Source organism: Protopterus annectens, chromosome 6.part1 (assembly GCF_019279795.1).
Source record: "Protopterus annectens isolate FY-2018-M chromosome 6.part1, PAN1.0, whole genome shotgun sequence".
NCBI classification, from domain to species: domain Eukaryota; kingdom Metazoa; phylum Chordata; order Ceratodontiformes; family Protopteridae; genus Protopterus; species Protopterus annectens.
The window spans coordinates 461,669,924-461,685,315 of NC_056738.1; the positions used below are offsets into that span (position 1 = coordinate 461,669,924).

A 15,392-nucleotide genomic window follows, 5' to 3' on the forward strand; every position below is an offset into this window, starting at 1 on the left:
CTCTGCCTCTGGGGTGGCATCTTCCAGAGTATGACCCCCCCATGCCTCGAGGGGAGGGTCTCACCTTGTGCATCAGGAAATGACCTCTGTGATTTTCTGAACCACATCTTTCCCCCCACTGAGCCTTGGGATAAGGTCTCAACGGTAGGGAAAAATGGACTCCCATGGCAGACAAGGTCTTACCCTCTTGTTCACACCTGGTGAGCGTGTCTTTTACTTTGGTCCCTAACAAGGAGGAACCGTCGAAAGGGGCATCAGTAAAGGAAGACTTAAAGGCCTCCGCAAAGTGACACAGGCGTAGCCAGGCCTGCCTCCTGAGGGCCACTCCTGAACTGGCCACCCTGCTTGCTCCCTCGGCTGCATACGAGATTAGTCGCATGGACGAGTTTGCAATAGAATTAAGGGTGGAAAGCTGAGCGTTGACTGTTTGAGCCACCGTCTCAGGAACATTATCCCTGAGAGTATCTCCTACCTCCTTAAGGTGATCTCTTTGGAGCCGCGTGAAATGAGTCAAGTAATTCAGCGACTGCAGGGTAAAGGTCACTGAAGAAAAGGTACGCTTCCCATAGCGGTCCATCATCCTGGACTCCTTGTTCGGGGGATGAACCGTAGAGGAAGATTCTGCAACTTCCTTCTGTGTGGCGGCCGCCACCACCATAGCATCTACTGGGGTTCCTTTTGTCAGAAATTCCTTCCCTTGGGGGGCAGACAAGAATTTGTTCGGCCGTTGAGGGACAGGCTCCACTGAGTCAGGGGTCTCCCACACCATTCGACAAATTAAGTCTAGGAGCTCATTGAAGGGTGGAGATATCCAGGAGGCGGAAGGCTGGGCGCCAAAAGCCTTAAGGAATACTGACTCCTCCTTGGAGGGGATTTTGGAAGGCCAGGCTCCCCTTTGTTTCAAAATCTCCAGTATTTCGGAGAACAAAACATCCTCAGAGGAAGAAGGGGACCGCTCATGGGGGTGTCCTTAGGCCTTTGTGCCCTGCCGTCCAATGATAGAGGAGTGTCAGAAGCTCTCACCAGTGCAGTAGGGGATGGGAGAACCGATCTGAGGGAGGTAGCTGAACCAGCCAGCGTGCTCCGCATTGCCTTGAAGGCGGGGCCCCCTGAGTCTGAGGACCAACCGCCCTCTAGAGCCATGACCAGGGCCAGAGTCCCCCCTGCCGACGTGCCCAGAGGAAGGCTTGACACCGACCTGTGCTCCGAGTCATCCCCCTCGGCACCAACAGAAGAGACTCGAGTCCCGGACCCTGTGGACGGAGCCGACAGGGTCGGAGCCGAAGTCGGTACTGAGAATCCCAGTTGGGGTATCGGAGCCGACACAGGAACATCCCTCGGAGTGGAGCTCACCGGCTCCGAAGACAACGATGCGCTCAGAGGAGGAATAGCAGGTACCACTAACAGGGCTGGCTCCGGAACCAACTGGGACAGAGCTGAGAAGAGTTTAGCCAACACTGGCGATTCCAGGAGCCGCTGCACCACCCTATCCACATCCAGATCTGAAAGCCTGGAGGATTTGGAGGAAACCGATGGAGAAGCAGACCTCTTATCTGGAGAGACTTGTCTTAAACTTGGAGACCGGCTCAGAATTGGTTCCAAAATTATCGGAGCGGTCGAAGGTTTAGTCAAAACAATGACTTCCTGCGGCTCCGAGATCGGTGGAGCCGAGGAAGCAGATTCCACAACCAAAATCTTAGAGTGCGGCTCCGAGACCAAAGATGGAGCCAGCAATCTCTTTTTGGACTTAGAAGCTTTAGACTTCGACTCGGAGCTGGGAGCCGAAGCTAATTTTTCCTCGAAGGATGGTTTTAATAGACCCTTTAGTATCAACTTATTTTTCCTTTCTTGGAGCACCTGAGGACTAAAGGAGTGACAAAAACTGCAAGACTCCTGAAGGTGGATGGCTCCAAGACAATAAACACAGACGGAATGTCCGTCTGTAATTGACATTTTATATGCACATTTCGAACACTTTTTAAAGCCGGAAGGCTTATATTCTTTTTGCTCTTTACACATGGTAGAAACTAAGCACAAAACTCCAACTTTCTTGTAACTGAGAAGAAAAAGGCGGGAAGCGAGCGCCTACTATAACAGACAGTTACTGACTAGACACAACAATAAGAGACCTCCAATTAAAAACGGTCTCCACACAAGAGAACACAACAAAGTCTGACTAACAATCACAAGGGAGGACTAGGTCCTCTAAATCAAACGGGCCTAGCCCGAGGAAAGGGATACCACAAAAAACGCACAAGCACACACAAGAGAACCAGAAATGCCAACAATCTCACACAAAATCTAATCAAACATTAACAATATCAGATGATATCTCAAGAAATTTTCCAAGAAAAAAAGTTTTCAAAAGGTACTTAGCCAAGCCAAGTCGAGACCACGTCCGAGCTCTACAAGCGGCAAACGAGATCTGGGGATGTGGAGCACTGTATTATGGGATACCATCTTAGCCAGCCAATCAAAGACTTTCGAGCTAGTATATAGGCCGAGTCGGAGCCGACTGTCGGCTCCGAACCCACAGGTGAAGAATAATGGCGAGATAGGACTACATAACATATGGCATATTTCTCCCTTTTTTACTTATTAACATAGGAAAAAGAACCACATAAATATAAGCAGCAGGCGATCACTTAATAATAAATGCTTCAAATTACTTTTTCAAATGTACATATTCTCTAAGTGAGAATGGCATTATTTACCTAAGTCAGTGTTTTTGAAACACAGGTTGCATATTTAACTATGAATGTCACACGGGTTTCTCAAAATACAGAAAAATAACCTCATTATATTGCCTAGCAATGGTTGTATTTTATAAATTTGTTGTAAGCCTGCTGTGTATAACCATCCCTTTTCAAGTGCAACCTGGGAGCACTATCTGATTAAGGGATTTGTTCAGCTTCACACTGTAGGCAAATGGGGGTAGAGGGAATCAAACCCCATACCCTTGGCTACAGGAAGTAACTTATTAACAGCTCAGATCCTTAATCCTCTACATTAGCTGCCATTTATTGTCCCTGTCATTTAGAATGGGTGGTCATCTTCTGATATTCAAAGAAATATATTAATACTCATTTCAATAACAATTACGCTGTCAAAAAGTATCTTATCTACATCACTGTATTTTATCTACTATGCCACCAGTTTCCAGCTTCTTTAGTTCACTTTCTGTCATACCTGCGTGAGCAAACGTTATTTTTCCTAGCACCATTGAATTATATAGTACCATTTGGTTCTAATGTCCTTTTGTTTTCTTTTGTCTTTAGTTAATACTTGTTTAGTAATTGCATATAAGCATAGCAACTTCTCATCTGTGGCACATTTATTACTATAATTAGATATCAATTGCAGGTTCATAATGGAGTAGAAATACAGCTCAATTTATTTTATTCATTCTCAACTAGCCACATATATACAAGTTCAATTTCTGCATTTTACCTTCATATGTTACTGAAATATATTTTTTCTAACTGTGGACATTTCTTCATCTGCACTATTAACACTTTTGATTCATTTAATTATATAATTACTTTTTAGAAATCATTGATAAAAATCATTGATAAAAATATCTCCTCCAATATCGGGTACCATTTTAAATTTTATTCCCCCTACTTCTGAGGTGAAACAAATTGTCTGTCAGTTTACTTTCATATTATGCCACTGCAAACACAGCAAATCACACTCTTCATCTTTGTTATCTCCATTTTGGCTGACCTTCCTCATGTTCACAAATGCCATTTATACACATGCCATCCTGCATTATAATTGACATTCATTTTATTTCTGTTGTTCTTCTACTTCTACATTATTCACACCTAGGATTATGCAAAATTATTGAAATAATTAGACATTTTCTACCAATACAAAAAACATTTGTTTTTGCTTTGAAATAACAGTTGCCTTTTGTTTGTATAAGCAACTACAAATTACATAAAATAAGAATGACAGAAAGTTGCTGGAAAACAAAACACAGGTGCATTAATAGCGTGTAATGAATTAATTATTTTTTTTTTCGTTCTTCATCAGAAACATTCTGATGAAGTTGTGTGGCCGTGAGTCATATGTACGACTGTTTGTTGCCTTTTTTCTTCTTTTCTTCTTTTTTTTTTTTTAGTTTTGAACTATTTGGCGTTTTTTGGTGAAATTACATAAAATACTTAAAAATTCATATCCACTAAAATGTGAAAAATTTTCATTTTTACTAATTATATAACGAATTAAGTTTATTTCACCTCACAGTACTTAACAGCCCTTTTTGTTCATATAACAATTCACAATTCATTTAAAGTACGTCGGTGCCAATACATACTTATTAATATCTGAAAACGACTTCATTTTATGGCTCCCTATCACAAATCTTCTTCTTCCGGCTTTTTCCCGGTTAGGGGTCACCACAGCAGATCACCTATCTGCTCATGATTGGCAGTGGAGTTTTACAGTGTCGAGTTGCCAGCCCGGCACCCAACCTTCCCCAGAAGGCACATACATACACACACTCACACATAGGGCCAATTTAGAGTGTCTAATCCACCTACAGCATGTCTTTGGGATGTGGGAGGAAACCGGAGCATCCGGAAGAAACCCACACGACCACAGGGAGGACATGCAGACTCCGCACAGAAGGCACCCCAGCCAAGGATCGAACCGGAGAACCTCTTGCTGTGAGGCAGCAACGCTAACCGCTGCACCACCGTGGCCGCCCGACTCCTAGTCCAAAACACAGAAGCCAGGAACAATGAAGCCATTTTTACAAAAGTAAAGAAAGAAGCAAAATGCTCAGTGGCAGGACAGTGTGTCGCAGAGTACCACCCGCATAGCGCAAAATTCCCATAACCCAGATATCTTAATACACTACCTCTGATAGTCTGCATATCACATTGTTAATAACGTTAAATACTGGATTTCTGAAACAAATAATTCAGTAATACAATTTTGCAGTTCTGAGCTTTGCAAATACAGTTACATAAATAATGACTAAAACATATTATTTTTGCTTTTGGACAACTTACAAAATTTTTGTTTTAAAACACAACATCCTTTTTTGTTTAAATCAAAATTCATCTGAAATACATTCTGCATAAAATCATATACAATAATTAGAGAAAATAGCTTTGTTTTGCATTTGTAATTCATTAGTTCACAAGACTTTCCTCCTGTTCACTCACATTAACTTGACGGCTTACTTCTATAGGAAATCATTTAATAATGTGTCTTTCCAAATAATTATCACATGAAAGTTCACTATATAGGATGCCTTAATATAATAGGTTTATAAATATTTGACTACTAATTATTCCTTTAGAAGCTAAGCATGATATAGACTGCTGTAGATCTCGACCATTAAAAAGTTTCTTTGTTAACATGGCACATAGTTATGATCATGCAAAAGCCAGCACGCATTTTATGCAAAAATCATACTGTACATCAGTTGTCTTTCCATAAGTAATTATGCCATACAGTACCTCTCAAAATATTTTCCTTTTCTGTAGAATCATTTTTTCTCTCCTCGCAGCTGATTGGACTTGCTCCAACCCATGCTCTGGTCCAGGGATGAGACTGACGCCCCTGGTTTCACATAATATTGATGCTAATGAGTGTTTCTATTTTTATGCCCTAACTACCTTCTCTGTGTGCACCTGTTAATGTCTGGGAATAGGTGAGCAATGGGGATGTGCTGGAATATCATCGCTGTCTCTACTGAGATTCAACCAATGCACCCCCACTCATTCCCTGTTTAGGGTAACAACCTCCCCATGTACCCCCAAGCTATACTAAGTATCAGCCACAAGGTGTGCCTGAGTGTATACCCTCCCCCAAGGATGGGCATGCTAATCTTCCCCTGACAGCTCCTCAAAACACCTGAGGTGTAATCAAACTCAAGTCACCTGGGCTGAAATCTGTGCTTAATCCTTGTATGCTATGGCAATGGTTTCATGTTCTGCACAATCAGTTTTAACACATTTTTTGTCAGTATTTTACTCGTAGTAATCTTGTCTGCAATTTTGTTCAGCTCAAAGTATTTTCTCGGTTACTGACACACAATACTCTTTTCCTCCTTTTCAGATAATTTCTGCTGATTCTGAAATGGAAATGACTTTTAAATAGATGAGATGGCCTTGTCTCTATCAGATCAGTGCACAATACATATAAGTAGATGCAGTCCAGTTTTACATTGTACAACTGTCATGTCCAGTCACCACACTCCTACATGTCCATGAGTTACTTAGTGTACATATTGCAGGTACTACTTCCCTCAATGGCATATGTTTTGGATAAAATGTACTACCTCCTTTGCTGTGAATGCTTTCCGCTGGAACGGCAATGGGTACTACTGTTCCATTCTGCAGACATGTATATAACATCCTGTATGTTTCTTTCCATTACTGCAAGACAGCATTTTAATGCTGCATCCTTAAAACATTGTTTTTTTTTTCTTTAATTGAAAAATATCCAATTCTGCCATCTTCCACATGGAAGAAATCTTTTGGAATGCATTTCCACTGGTGGCCCAAGTATACAGAGTGGTTTATATGGTCCCTGAGGAAGATGTGGTCACCTAAATATTCACCACCTAAAGCTTTAGGGATAGTGCTGGCTCTTCTATATACAGGATCTCTGACACTGTGCCACCTTTCCTGTATATTTTCCATAACACTGTGGTAATCTTGGCTGTCTCCCGAATAGCACCTGGGCAAAGTCAATTTCTAAATACTCAGAAGGCTACAGTCACAGACAGCATTTCTTTGAGACTGATGTGCATCTTCATCTACACCAAACAAGAGCTCAGTTGTCCCACTCCACCTCACCTGTCATCAACACCTGAGATGAGGGAAAAAGAAAAAAATGACCTGAGAGGATTCAGCAATGCAGACATCACTGAACAGTCTAACTCATCAATCAAATCACACCAAAAGGAAACTCTTACTACAAATGATCTTTTGAATGGTCCCACACATTATGCAGATAATTATGAAAATGCTTCAAATAAAGAATGTTATTTAGCATCATCATTATAGCACACATGGCCCAGAATGGTAAGGATGACAATCTGAAATGATCATCAGTCCACTGAAACAACATCACTAAATTCTATAATGTCTCAGCAACAATAACAAAAAAGGCTTTCTCTTGAAATGTACTAGGGTTTCACATCATGACTGAAAATTGTTCAAATTCTGCTTAGAAGTAAACCCCAAAACTTCACAGTGCAATTCAAAAGTTAAGACTCCCTAGTGTGAAGGAACTCTTACCGCCCATGCCCCCTTACTTAAAATTATAAGCTTCAAGGTCTCTGCACCTCAGGGGAAAGGGGAGTTTACCCCACAGGGACTTCATCTGAAAACAGAATATTTCTGCACACAGCCATACCTGTAGCAGCATCCCTTGCAACTTATGTATATTACTATGTCTGGTAGGGCAGTGAAAAACATCTTTTGTTGGAGGGGAGAAGGTTCAACTTCTTTCTGTTCATTGTTGGCCCCAAAGAAACCAGAAATGGTACTGCCTACCTGTTCCCTGAATTGTACCTTGCTGATGCAGTCTTCAAGTTAATTTTAGATGTGGGACCTCCTCCAAACTGGGGGCATCAACAGCTGGAGAGACTCCCTTGGGAAGCACTCTCAATGCTGTTGTCACTTCAAGAAGGAAACAGAATGATCAGGAAATAAACATTTTTCCACCTTGAGCCTGAAAAATTCTTCCATGGTTCCTCCCTTCTTATGTTACTGTTTTCTAACAGCTTTTGTTCTCCAAGCATCACTAAATCTGATTCTGGCTGACACTCACCTTCTGCTATGTCTCTCTGTAGTTGCATGAACCCTGACTGCTACATCAATCCACTTTAATGTCCTTGAACTCTTTTTCTCTTTGCAGTGACAACTCTTCTATCCTCTCTGTCCCCATTGCTTCTGTCCACCCCGCTTAGTTTGTCCCCATCATAGCAAACACCACAAAGCCACACTGCTAGGCTCATATTAGTTTTGAGCTAATCTTAAATCGAAAATTTGTTGTTGTCACCCTTCCTTTTTTTGCCTCAAATTAGGTAGGAAAGGAAGGCTGAGCAGAATTAGTTCTTGTGAGAAAAAACAACCTTATAATACAGGACAGATCACCGCTCTGACTACAATTGTAGGATTATTTTTTTACTCACAGTATTGTTTAAGGATTATGCATCACCTAACCAGAGATCAAGCTAAAGAAGAAGCTGGACATCTGCCACAGACATCCTATTTTTTTTTTACAAGTAATCATAGAAAGAAACAAACAAGTGCAAATATAATTGTAATGACTGTTCAAGGAATTCAGCATGGTTTATAGAAAAAGGACAACCAAACCTAATGCCTCGCAAGTAAGCACAGATTAGCAAACTTAAAGAATTTACCAGTGTTAATACAAACAGAGTGTATCAATCTAGGGTGTTTGCTAATTGTAGTAGCACCTGGATCATTTATCTAGCAACTTGCCAATGCAAGGCATTTTATGTGGGCCAAACATCACGGTCACTTAGAAAACGCATGACAGAACATAAAAGCGACATCAGGAATAAAAAAGAAACTGATGCCTTATATAGACATACCATTAAACATGGTAATGCTCATTTTATGTTCATGGTTATTGATAAAATTACAGGGGACAGAAGTAACCAACAATGTTGGCACATTATTCTAAATCATAAGGAAAAATATTGGATTACCAATCTTGGAGGATTATTTCCGCCAGGTCTCAATGACCATTTATAGATAACCTTTAGATGTATGCTGATCCTTAGTGCTACAAGCTCAAGGCTGGTGTCAACCGGTCTATAGTGGTGGCTATCATTAAGTTATATATGAGATCATTAACATGGCGACTTACATGTTGCTTGGCATTAATAGCGGGTTATATGTCCATGCAGATTGTACAGGTCAGATAAAGAGTAACAGGTTCATTTTATTATTTTCATAAGATTTGATAGGGAATTACTTCCAATCTTGTAATATTTATTTATACATATACATATTATGTCCTATATCTTATTTCCCAATATTGTATATTCAAGAAGTTGTTGCTCATGTACTGTAAGACATTTATATGGGTTATAACTATTTCATTATAAATATATACAGGTTTGAATATTGTGGAGCAGATATAAATGTTGACACTTAACATATGATAATATTTTAATTAAATATGTTATGAACTCTAGGTTTATTACATTCTAGAGATTTTTGTAGGATGAACAGTTTTTCTGTTGCTCAGATATTTCAGCATATGTATATACTTTTTTATATATATACACAAGTTATATAACATGCATTGGTTAGCATGATATATTGAACTAGTTATAGACCCAATGTAAATAGATTGTGAAGGTGGAAATATAAGGGTTCATAAATAGGATATGTTACTCAAATTTCCATAAAACTCAAGGGCTATTTCCCCCATATATATATATATATTTTTTTTACTTACAATGTGTCAAGGGATATAACTGATTTTGCTGGGCATCTCAATGTAAACAGTTTTATATATGTATACTAAAATTGTTCGTTTCAACCTATTATGGAGCAGTTCATTATGTGTGTCAAAGCACTCCAACCACTAGGTTGGGCTATACCATTGTTTCCATTGGTTAGGAAACAATGTAAATGCTTGTGATTATCTTATGTTTTTGAAAAAAAAATTTTCTATCTATTTAGGAAGGCTAGGAAGCTGAAACCAGTCTGGACATATGAATATATAAGAATATGTAATGAAATTATCATCTTGATTCTATATTGGTGTCATGTATCACATTTTGCTGGTCATTGGAGTTTGTCTGATTATAGAAAAAACACTCACAAATTGGTGAGAAGGAAACACTGAAGAAAAAATTCAGAAAAGAGAATAAAGCAGTATAAAACAGGAACATAAATTCTGTTTAATGACAGATAACACCACCTGTGCCTAAACTGGCACAAAGATTGTGAACTCCCTTTCAAAACTCACAAATATCAGTAGCATTGTTTGATTTCTAGGCTTAAATTATTATTCGGCCTGTCCTAAACCATGCTTTACTCTTTCCAAAAGTGTTTCCTATCAATCAAGCTCGCCAGAAATGTTGTCAGTCCCTGCCCCATTCTTTCCACTAAGGTAAGTCTTTTTATGTTATGTTTACCCCAGTGTCTGCTGACCACCACCTAGCCTACCCTTCATCAGATTTACACTGTTGGGGGGGGGGGGTCATTCAGTTAGCCATGAGAATGCTTTATGCTTTTGCTGGCATCTGGGCTACAACACATTTTCTATTCATATGGCCTAACTCTGCCTCTGGTGGTGACATGAGCCCTTTTCTTCACACAATAAGGGTCACTTATGTCACCTAGTACATTCATGCAAGCTCTCTCATATGTGGAGACAGGGGCTGCAGTTACTAGCTTGGGTGTCAGTGTCCACATAATGTCAACACTGGCTTCCTACATCATGATAAACCTGTGCTCTTCAGCTGAGGCCCTGTTATCAAAGCAGTGGTGTGATTCAGATAGTACTCACCATCCCTCCTCCCAAGGATGCACTCATTCATGCTCCCTGCTTGCACCATCAAATGCCTGAATGTTTGGTCCAACACGTATAACTTGGGCTGTAGTCAGATAAGTATTTTATATATTACTGCTCTTAAGTAAATTCTCTCTCTGTCTTTCTGTCTCTCTCCCTCTCTCTCTCTCTCTCTCATCTTGGATTTCTCTTGCTCTTTCTCTCCATACCATGCAATAGTCTGGTCCATTTTCAGCCTTGACCATGTTACAATGATATGTGACAATGACTATTAGGGGAATTGCATTCAGAAGCAGTTAGTACAGCACATACAGACAATCACTAATGTCATAAGGATGTAACAGTCAGGTAGGCCAAGCAATGATAAATGGCGTTACTGAATGTTTCCATTCAGTGATTCTATTTAGTTGCATAAGTGAGCATGGTAAGTTACACAGAAGTGTAGCTAGCTGGGAACTGTGTTTAAAAATGACTAGTATTTGTGACAGAAGCTTTATGGCAGTAATTAAATGATTTAGCTTGGCTGTGGTAACATATCCACTATCTACCTTCTCATGGAGAGCATGCATTATGGTCATTTGTTTCATGTGCAGGTTTTACAGCAGACTCTGCACTACTTTTGCTGTTGTTCCTAAAATGATTTCACCTTATCCCTGTGATGTGGCCCATAGAGCTGTGCTAAAATGATTGCTCAAGCAAAGACTGATAAACAGCTTAGGCTTGATCTATCAAAAGGTGGCTCCAGATGGACGGAGTGCTTCAGAAGAGAAATAACTATCTTCTTTCACCTTTTAGTTACTTTATGAACTGTTCTAACTTTTGGTTTCCAAAGGAATTATCTTTCATGAGCTTTGTTGGCTTGCATTATGAAAGCAGTCGGCTTTACTTTAGAAATAGGCTTATCTGGAACAGAAGTTTTACTACTTGAATGATTTGTATTGCATTATTCAAAACTTAGAGCTGGTAAGACTCTGGAATGCATTAGAATTTACTGAATGCAGGACACTAGTCCAACAGACAGCTCTGCAAAGATAAGGTCCAGTGCACCACAAGTGAAGTTGCTGTACATCAGAGAAATGGTCTTTTCGCTACGGTGCAGCTACATTTTAATTCATTATATTAAGTAAAGAGGATGCAGAGAGAGAGAAAACCCCCTTCAGCTGGAGTATGGTGTCGGTTCTGCCACTCTCACGCAAACAACAGCTCAACAATATGCAAATGCAGTTTTGCATTATTTACTTTAAACAAACCACATTCACGGTCCTGTCTTCCTCTTTGTCACCCAAGAATCAATTTTGATCCACCCTGATCTAGATGGTGTATGCCTTTTGATCTTTTCTATGCATAGTGGTGACTCATGTTATAGTGGGACAGTTTCAGTTTATTATTTTGTTAAAAACAGCTCATTTTGATGATGATGAAGGTGGGAGCTTTGCATCTGAATGGGGACTCTGTACCCTCTCTTTGGAAGCACAGTTGTGTTAGAACTGTCTAAAGTGATCAGAGATCATTCTATATTTCTTCATACCATCCCTCAGCTGTGGATATATATCGGCCAAGAATTGAACTGACTTAGGGGGCAGTGCATAACACAACTCTGGAGAGGTACGTATGTCACGGAGGTACAATGGAATAAGTAAATGAATGACAAATTGCTGAGTAATGTTCCTGTCAATTTATTCATGGAACATTCATAGCTTGAACAGTAACATGAACTATGTTAGGATTCCTTTTTTTTTATATTAAAAGGTAACACACCTGTTTTAGCTAATGCAGATTTACTGAAATCTAATTACTGCATGGGATTTTTTCTAATATGAGGGTGACATAGAAAGTGCATGTCTCCTGGTGCCTATGAGTGCTCCAATTAAGCTGCTGGACTATTAAAAACTATTTTGTACATATACCCATGGCCCAGTGCTCTCTTGTCTCCATGAATATGACAACTGCAGGCAGAAAGGTCGGTAGCCAAGTTGCAAGACATCATGGCAGGCTCCACTGGTCAGTCTAGATGTTATTTATATCAGATTCCAAGAAAAAATCAAGTAATTTGAATCTATTATAACATTCAGAGGATGATGTCTCAGATATTCCCTCTGCTTTGCATTTCATGAAAACTATGCTCTTTAAGGAACAACATGAACTGCGGTGGTGGTGCTGCGGTAGCATTGTTGCCTCACAGTAAGACGTTGTCCTGTTTGATTCTCAGCTAAAGCGCCTTCTGTGTGGAGACATGCGTGAATGGGCGTACCTTCGTTGAAGGATGTGCGTCAGGGCTGGCAACTCGGCACGTAAAAATCTACTACCAATCATTAGCGGACCGGAGTTCCGCTGTGGCGACCCCTAACTGGGAAAAGCCGAAAGACACAACAACATCAACAAGTGTGTTCTTGTTCACAGTTATATGCCAGCTTACTCTTAGGTAGTTAGTAGGCATGTATTCAAGAAGATCATTGAGCAGCCTAGCCAAAATTCCCAATTGCCCCAAAGCACTCTCCGGTTAAATGAATTGCTCATGGTCTTACAGCATGCAAAAGGAGGCTAAAGGAATTAAACCCTACACCACAAGAAGTAGCTCTTTAACAACACATGGGCTTAATCCTTTGCACTAACTGTAAAACAGAAGCGGAGAGCCTTAATATGCTATCCCAAATGAATGGACATGAGACTCAGAGATGGTGGGTATACATTTTCTGACCATGTTTCTTTTCTTCTGGGGTCTGCTGTAGATGGTGACATGTACATAATTTTACTTATTATACACAGAAAAAAGATGCATCATGGCAAATAATTTACTTGTACTGTCAAAATTCAGTACAGTGTCAGTGTAGTTCAAAATATAATGTATTGTTTTATTACTTTATTTGAACATGTGAATGACCTGAATTACAGGGGCCCTTTTTATTATTTAAGTACAATATGAAAAGAAAACTAAACACTAAACTAACAGAACTACAACACCATAATTCAAACCAGTATTACTCAGAAGTTGACAGTGCAGCATACCTCTCAACTGTACAGATTTTCGCAGAATGTCCAGATTTTTGCCTGACAGTTTTGGTCTGTTTTTCATAAAACTGTGGATTTATGGCAATTTAGTGGAAAATCATCAAAGATTGAAGTTAGAAAATAATGACAGACATTTGAGTTTCAGACTTCCTTCCCATCAGAAAATTCATGCTAAACCTGTTATTCTATCAACTTTCTAAGTTTGTAAGAGCAATATTTAAAAATTGTTCCTATGTTTGGGCCTTTGCCCCACTTTTATTTATGGCTTTGTCCAGATTTCTTGCTCTAAGAGGTTGAGATGTGCGCAGTGCAGTACAGTTTGCTATTTTAATACTGTTTTATATGATTAAGAGAACATCCTGGCCTCAGACCCATCTATTAAGAAAATAAGCTGACAAACACAAAAATAAACTAATGTAACAGTGCTGCTGCATTTATATGAGGTATGTACAAGAAAACCTGCTTTATTAGGTTGTGTTTACTCTTAACACTTTGAGAACAGATCTTTGTCTGGAAGTGTTTACATGGGTATTTTTATACCCCAAGTAGACTCCAAAGAATTTTTCCTCGAGTGGATAGCAAATGTTGGAGGTATGACGCAAAAGAAAGAGGTGGGAGTATAATGAGCTGGCAGACTTTAGGGATTCTTAAGAATAAGACTGAGATACTTGAGCAACAATGGATTATGTATTTTAGAGAAGATACACCACCTGGTATTAACGATGCTGTGACCCTGAAACCCTTCCTTCATGCACGTAATTTACCACACTGATTTCAATATATATTATATTTTTATGGGATATTTGTCATGTGTTTTTGGATACATAACTTGTTTAGATTTTGCTGTTGTTATATGTTTTTTAATGTTGTATATGCTTTTAAGGTGTGTTTGGTTTAATATTTGTTTAGATATGCAGAGATTATGTGCTTCTATTTAAGAAGCGTGACAATTCTTAATTGCTGTAAGCTGATAGGTTAATAGATGCTTAAATGTTTGATTGTTTAGAAATGCTGCAGTCTGAAGAAGTGATACTATATTGTGAAAATGCTTACTCTGTGTTTTAATAAACACTACGTCTTGTGGTTGTATGGCTCTATATTTTGTTTTATTTATACGTTTGGCAGTTTTCTTATATTGAGCCTTAGTCCATATACCTGGCTTTATTTTTCTCCTGAGACTTTAGGGATTCCCTGTGGACTGCTCTGTCAGAGATGCTGGGTGAGTGGATTGGATTGACTGGAGAGATGTTTTTTTGAACTATGATACAGAATCGGAACTGCCTAGACATGGTAAAGCCTTGCTGAGTCTAATTATAGTAGCTGCCAAAAAAGCAATAACTAGAAAATGCAAATCAAAGCCTAGACCAACTTTACTAGAAGCAGTGAATATAGTCACAGATATAAAACAACTGGAATTGGGATCTTTAGAAAAAGGAACAGCTGACAGGTTGGCAGTGCTCTAACTGTATCTGGAATTAAGTTCTATATTTGAGGTTAAGAAAGGAAAATGCTCTAGACATGTAAGTCATTGAATGACAATGTACTAAGTTGAGTGGAAGCCATAGCAAACCATAGGTTTTCTGTAATATATATGCATATATATATATATAATTTTTTATTTAGTGATGTATACAGACACCTATAATGATCCATAATTTATTTTAAGAATAATGTACCACTTAGTAGTTTCGCTCTTATGATTATGAAGAATCAGTTTGCTTCAGGTTGTAAGACATGACAGTGTAGGGACCTAGGCGCATGTTATAAATCAGGATATTTGTTTTTTCATTGTTTAGAATTTTGTAAGCTTGTTGACATAAGATACTGTTGCTACCTATATAGCATACACTAGTGCTGGG

General features: G+C 39.3%; 1 protein-coding gene across 3 annotated transcripts in view; it reads right to left on the reverse strand.

Annotated features, from left to right (window-relative positions):
• Positions 1 to 15,392, reverse strand: part of EHHADH (enoyl-CoA hydratase and 3-hydroxyacyl CoA dehydrogenase) — an 847,616-nt gene that overhangs the window by 198,462 nt on the left and 633,762 nt on the right. The gene's annotated exons all lie outside the window — the stretch shown is intronic.